At 33.7% G+C, this 7068-nt stretch overlaps 1 protein-coding gene across 2 annotated transcripts in view; it reads left to right on the top strand.

The window, feature by feature from the left end:
- The first annotated feature begins 2136 nt into the window (after positions 1–2136).
- Positions 2137–7068, top strand: part of LOC106471497 (NF-kappa-B-activating protein-like) — a 14884-nt gene continuing 9952 nt past the window's right edge. The window contains exon 1 of one of the 2 annotated variants that reach the window (XM_013932097.2): positions 2137–2309. The gene's annotated coding sequence lies outside the window, so the exon portion shown is untranslated. Of the gene's footprint in view, positions 2310–4436; positions 4488–7068 lie in introns of those variants that run through there. The other variant, XM_022400106.1, reaches the window with a different exon arrangement.

The following is a 7068-nucleotide window of genomic DNA, read 5'->3' on the forward strand; positions in this document are numbered from 1 at the left end:
AAATTTGGAACAAATGACACAGAGAAAAGTTGTATGTAAGTAGACTATATGTTTTGTACCTCCTTGTGTGATATATGGGCATATCATATGTTTCCACCATCTTTTATTAATATATGAATTTTTTAATAGTTTTGTTTAGTCCAATTCTATGCAGTTTTTGCATAAACACATGGTTCAGAACCATGGTGAAATTGTTTCATTATAGTTACCTTTGTGTCTTTTTTCTTCTCTAGCAGAGAGTATCTACTTGTATGTTGCTTCAACTTCAAACAATGTGTAGAAATAGGTCACTGACAGCAATTCCCTTCACTGACCAAGTAGATGATGTTTAGAGGTTACAGCCTTTATCCCTTGTATGAGAATGACCAGTCACATGGTAAAACATATTATATTTCGTTAAAACGAAGATTACCTGTTTTTGTAAGAAGCATTGATTATATTTAGTTGACTTAGTCCTACCTGGTTTTCAAATTGTTTAGTTTGGCAAACACCTGTCTAGAGAAAAAGAAAGCTACCAATCCATTCACTGATTTGAAGATGTAATAAAATCTTTGTTTATGCAAGTACACTCAATTTTTGTTGTTGTTGTGTCACAAATAAAGATTGTTTCTATTTTAGATCAAGTGTTCAATCTATTTATTTCCCCCAGAGCTTAAAACTCAATTGTTTATATAAATTCAGATTGTTTTGCAAATTTCCTGCTTAATCCTCCCATTATAAAGCAGACGTATCTAACAACTGCATGGGAATCAGTTTACCTGAGAATACCACACTTTTATTCATATTGCTACGCAGCGGAAGTCACGTGACGCTAGTAACACGTCATGAACTTCTAGAAGGATCCTGTCCCTTCCTGAATGCAATAGCGTTTACTAGATTTCGGTATTCTTTTATATATAAGACGGTCAAGACGTGACGGCAGCAATGTAATGTGATTGAACTGCGGACAGGGAGAGACATATTGTTGAGTCGAGCACGTGAGGCGTTCGTTGTAAATTATAGCGTTTGTAATAGCGTGACTGTGAAAATTAAGTGTATTGCAAAGTTATATTCAGAAAGAATAAACCAGTTTTATTTAAGAAAGGACTTGTATCGCTAAAGTTTCTTCGGAAAGAATTTTTACGGAAAATTAACTAACGACCAGAGACGTAACAATATAGGAAATTTTCAAATTTGTTATTTTTGCAGGTATTTACAGTTTCCACATAATAGGCTGGTTAAGAAGGTCATTAAATTCCTTTTGCTCTAGCTATCTACTGTTTGGTGTCATTCACCTAGAGTAACACCTGTTGACATCCAGTGTAGAAGTTAGTTGCAGGGTCACTCATACTATGTGAAGTTACACAGTTATTGTTTCCACTGCAGTTAGGTGACCTTACGAGATAATGACCTCCCTAAGTGTTTAATTTGGAATGACAGTGAAATGGGTAGTGCTAGTTGTTCTGGGTAAGTCGGGGTTAATTAAAGATTTTAGTAAGTAACACGAGATTTATTCAGTCTGGAACAGGATAGCACCAAAGTTAAACATTTTTACAAGCTGATATTGAGTATCATCAGAGCTAGTTCTTCAGTAGAGGAAATTGTCCGTTGTGGAGAGTAGCGTATACATTTTCATTATGTTTATTTCTAATAAAGATTGTTCATTGTAATTGTATATTTGCTGTCTTTATTTCTCACGAATTCACTTATTCATAGAATATAGAATTACTTCGCACTATATATCTTAACATATCTTATCTACGTTATTTAGTGGACCTGTTTTTTCGTTCTTTTTGAAATCAGTTTACTTTATAGTATTATAATATCTTGCCGAAACTTCTGCTGTATAGAGGACCCACCTAATCTACCCTTTCGGGAAATAGGTTTACCTGAAAATATCAAAGCAACATTCGTTATTTTGTGGTACCTGCTAGTTTTGCTCCTTCTCAGTGAGTACCTAAAAACAAGTGAGTTTAGTAGTCAAAAAGTGTAATTTTAATTCAGTATATGCTTTTGTTTAATAAATACCTAGCACTGTTCATCGGAGATTGGTACATACAACTAGAAACAGAAGTGTACATTTACTCTCTACATATCTATTTTTTGTATTTTGTTTTGATATCTGTATAACGTACATAATTGCTATACAATCGGAGCGGCCTCTGGTAAAATTCATAGTAACTGGTGAAAGCTTTGGAACGAGATAAATTTACTGTGAGAAGCTTCACTTTGTGAAAGTAATATCGCAGTTAGGCTTACTTTAGCCTAAGACCAGATTTTAAATGTTAGTATTAACATTACTCAAAAAGTAAAGCCAACAGAAAAGAAAGGCAAGTACAAAATAATAAATTAAATAAAGTGAATTTACGAAGAATTCGTAAGTGTCTTTATGAACTTACGAATTGTTCCTGTTTCTGGAAACAGGAACTATTAGTATTACTATTCATTTTTTATATGCCTAATATTTATTAATTTATTATTAATATTAATAATACAGGCCTGCGAATTTAAAGTTAAACTTCATAAAAGTTATTTTGGTTTTACTTTTAGTAACGGATTTTCCATAATTCAGGTACGCAAAATTCGAAATTAATATTCATTTTTTCTAATACGTAAAGTTTTTTACAAATCTGGAAGAAAAACTTACGTAGATCAAATTATTATTTGTTTACCTGAATGAACATTTTTATTATTATGCTTGTTAGCAAAAATACAAACATACCGAAGAAAATGGAATAACATTGATGTTAAACGAATATGTATCCTCGTTCATCTTGATTTATTTTTTTGTGTGTGAAATCTATGTCTTTTAGTCACAAAACTACGTGTTGTGGCCTTTCTTTTATGCATTGCGTTATGACGTTTTGTGAAAAATCTGTACGTGATGGAGAAAAATAGATATCATTTTCGGATTCAACGTACAGGAATTACTGTTGCACATGTAATTGTAAACATTTCAAGACAATAAAACCATCGCAGGCCTGTATAATTAGTAATATTAGTATTACTATTATCCAGTATTAGTAAAGTATTACAAAAACTAAAAAGCTTTAAAGAGAAATACAGCTTTCAAAGTTGCAAGTGAATCATTTTTAGTTGAAACTTAAACTTTTAAAGTGTAGCACTGTAGTGTAGGCCTGTTTACTGTCTTAATAATAATATTTTATTTTTTAATTTTGATACTCCGTTTAGAATAAAGATTTTGTTTTATAAGTTTACCTTAATTGAACTGGCATAAGTTAAAGTTCAATTTAGTTAGCCTCAGTTCTTGTAAGTTGTATTTCACCTGGTGAAACGTTGTGGCAAAAACATAGCTATTTAGTATTCACAAAAGTATTGTTGGTATGTTGCAACTTGCACATTGCAGTATTGCAAGTGTAAAATACTAGTGATATTGAAAAAATTGGAATAAGTTTGAAGAAAATTCTGAAACTACTTTAGTATATAGTAATAAAATAGCTTCTATGTAATTAAAAGTAGCATATATTCAATATCAAGTGAATGAAGTTTTCAAGTAAAAAAAACATTATTCTCATTCATTAATCAAACATGGTATTTTTAAATGTACGATTTGAAAACTTGATCTTTACCATTGTGAACCCCCTTTTCTGAGAATATTTACATAACCTTAAAAGTGCCTAGGGTTTCACAGGTAAGAAACATGGATGTAGGAAATAATGATATATCTATATGTAGGTTTGGTGGGCCCAAATACCTAAAGATATTTATTGTAGATACTGATACACCTATATATATATATATGTATTTTCTTAGTTATACAGTGAACCATATGTATATGCCTGTGCATTTGTGAAATTGCATGTTTTCTGTGTAAAATAACAAGTCATACAATAATAAGCAAAATAATATAGTCCAAAATATCTTTACTCTTACTTTTGCCTGTTCTCTTTAAGGGCTTCTTTGTCCATTGTCCCTTCTCATTTGGTCCCAGTTTCCTAGTTGAGAATTTTGTGCAATTTTCTGGGCTGTTACATGCATTTGGGCCTGTGATCTTCTGCTCCTTGTATTATTGCTTGTTAAACCATATTTCTTCTTCTCCTTGCTTGTTGTTGTCGTCATTATTTGGACATTCCCACCTTGAATACTTCCTGTACTCTATCATAACGACTGGTTCGTGTTATTTCTAGACTGTTCCTTTCTTCCAAAGACCTGGGCTGCTTAAGAGGACAATCTGATGTTTTCTTCTATCTCTCTTTCTCTCTGCCCTTTTTTGTGCTATATAAGCTGTCCATTGCCATCATGCTTAAACTTCCCTCTTTCATGGAAACCATCATCACCTATTTTTACTGTGACAGACCTACTCTTCTTAGGACTTGTTTATTTCCACTTTAACAGGTTGAGTTCCCCCAACTCATCCACCTCGCATATTCTTCTTTGGGTTATTCTGTTTATATATTCTTTTATGTCTTTTTCCCACCAGATTCAGCATATCACAGCCACTCTTGCTTCTTTTCACCACTGACCTTTGAAGAAGATCTTATATGCTGGTATGTGGACTATACCTAATACATTCATCCCACATTACTTGCATCATTGAGTGGTTTCATATATCTGTGGTTTTTGCCTTCCCCAGTTGCCATTCTCCAGTCGACTCAGAGGCTCTAGTTTAGTGAGTTTTGCTTGTTGTACTTTTCAGACATCTCCATGGCATTCATGAATTTCATGACATCTTCATGTATGTTCCGTGATATTTGTACACATTCCAACTAATTGCTAATTTCTCAACTAAAACAAAGAACAAAATAAATATTAATAGAAATTAAAAAAGTGAACAGGAGGAGGCAAGACTCACCAGATCAAATGTTACATGAGGAACTACATCCTACTTTTCTTATGCTTAGTGCCATCAGGACCAGCCAATTGGCTGGTGTTGTCTCACAGGGAATATTTATCCAAATTCCATATTGAGCAGGGTAGAGTGGAAAATGTTAAATTCATCTGCACCTATATACATTTGGTATGGCCGTTTCCACATCTTTTACAAGACAAATATAAAAAACGGACAGCACCAGCTATTGTCTTGCAGTTATAATTAGCTCGCTCTTGTTGACTTTAGTCATATTAACCCATTACGCTGTCTCTTGGTGGGGGACCCAATTCCAGCTGATTGTGCCTGATAACAGTGATCCACACACACACTGGAATGTTCTCCTTAGTGCATATTCCTCTCCCTGTTCTTCTAGTGGACCAGAGAAGAACCTTTATTTCCTTAGTTATAAGCTGCTTGGGATGTTTTTACAGAGAGTTTCCTCTGCAAGTGGTGCCTTCCTCATTTCAGATGTAGGGCTGGAGTGTTTATGGGGGGTGTAGTGCAGGACATCTCATTACAATGTCTCCAAGGCAGGTCCTGGTGGATATGTACAGCTAGGTGGGACTTGGACTTGCCTTGGGACACAGGTGAGAACTCCTCCTCCCTCTATTTGTTGTTACATTATCTATTTCATGTAAGTATTTTACCAAGCCAGAATGGCTTAAAGCCCTAGCCACAATACACACTAATGTTTTGCCCATCCTTGAAACATGTTACCACTGGTATTGGATTTACCCTGTATTTTTTACCGTACACCTCTTTATAATGTACATGAATAAATGATGACAAATTAGACAAAGAGTGTTCTCTGCTTGAGAAGGTTGCTGTTTCCTACCAGATGTTGCTCCACTAGTCAACCACAACTCTCTTGAAAGTTGTGCCCCATAAGCTTTCCCTGTCTGTCAGTTTTTTGGAAAGCGTTCATCTTTGTAATTGGTCTGCAGTGATCCAACCACCACCATTTTCAGTGTCAGATTCTAGCTCTTAGTATTGTAGACAGTTAGTTATCTATATGAAATACATTTTCATATAGACACCAACTTCTCTGCACCACCTTCCCATCCAAACACCTCACTTCTGGTGCATTTTATGTGCCTCATCAACAATGAGGCTATGATCATGTGCTAGTACTCATTGGGATTATGGCATGGAGGTCATGTCACTTGTCTATTGGTGGAGGGCTACAGTATTAAGATGATCACATCATAAGCTGGTGCAATACATGTAAACATGTGTAGGGTTGGGAGTCTGGACAAAGCTTGTGACATGAGCAAGAAATTTCACATCAGTTTTGCACAAGGTAATAGATCTTACTGGTGCAGACAGATATCTAACTGAAATACATTTTCAGATATGAAAAATGTCAACTTTTGAAAATCCTGTTATGGTTGAAGACATAAAAAAACAAAGGTTGTCAAAAGGTTGAATTTGTATGTGTTACAGTCAGGGGTTTCAAGGGTAGAAAGTTGTTGAATGGCATTTTTTATAGGCTCCACAGTCAGGCAGATGATGACAGTTAGAAATTGTACAATGAGATTAGAGTAGTTACGATAAAGGATACTGATACATTAATTGTGGGAGACTGACTTCAGAAACATTGATTAGGATTAGATTTGGGTGAATAAATCAATTAACTATGAACATCAAGTAGCTTGATTAGTGTTCCATAAAATAATTGATAAGTTGACATTTGAGTACTGTTTTCAATTATTTCAACTATCCAACTAATTTCACGAACATAATCAACTAATCAAAATTAGTGTTTTAATATTATTACTGTTTGTGATTATTCCAACTATCTAGTGATATAAATATTGAGATTATTATTTTTGATTAATCCAAGTTTGTTTAGCTTAATATTTTATGATCATGTCTCATGAAAATAACCAACTAATTGAAGTTTAAATTTCCAATTATTACAGTTTTCAATTACTCCAACTATCCAAGTAGTTGAAATTATGTTTATTGTTAAGCAGCATAATACTACCAATAAGCTCTGTGCTCTGCCCAGTGTGTGTACTGAAACTCAATTTCTACCATTATTGGTTTGTCTATTTAGTCACCTTGTGAGAATATCTATGTTTTGGTTTTTTTTTAGCCATTTTATGAGAATAATTTATTAATTGAATATAAGTGATTAATGAGCATAACAAATAATCAGCAATTTCAACTAATTGTTCAGCTTTGTTGTTGGTATATTCAAAGTTGCTTTTGCTATCTTTTACCAACTTGTAAATTAATATATGATGGTTCAATAA

This window comes from Limulus polyphemus, unplaced genomic scaffold (genome assembly GCF_000517525.1).
Source record: "Limulus polyphemus unplaced genomic scaffold, Limulus_polyphemus-2.1.2 Scaffold4654, whole genome shotgun sequence".
Taxonomy (NCBI): domain Eukaryota; kingdom Metazoa; phylum Arthropoda; class Merostomata; order Xiphosura; family Limulidae; genus Limulus; species Limulus polyphemus.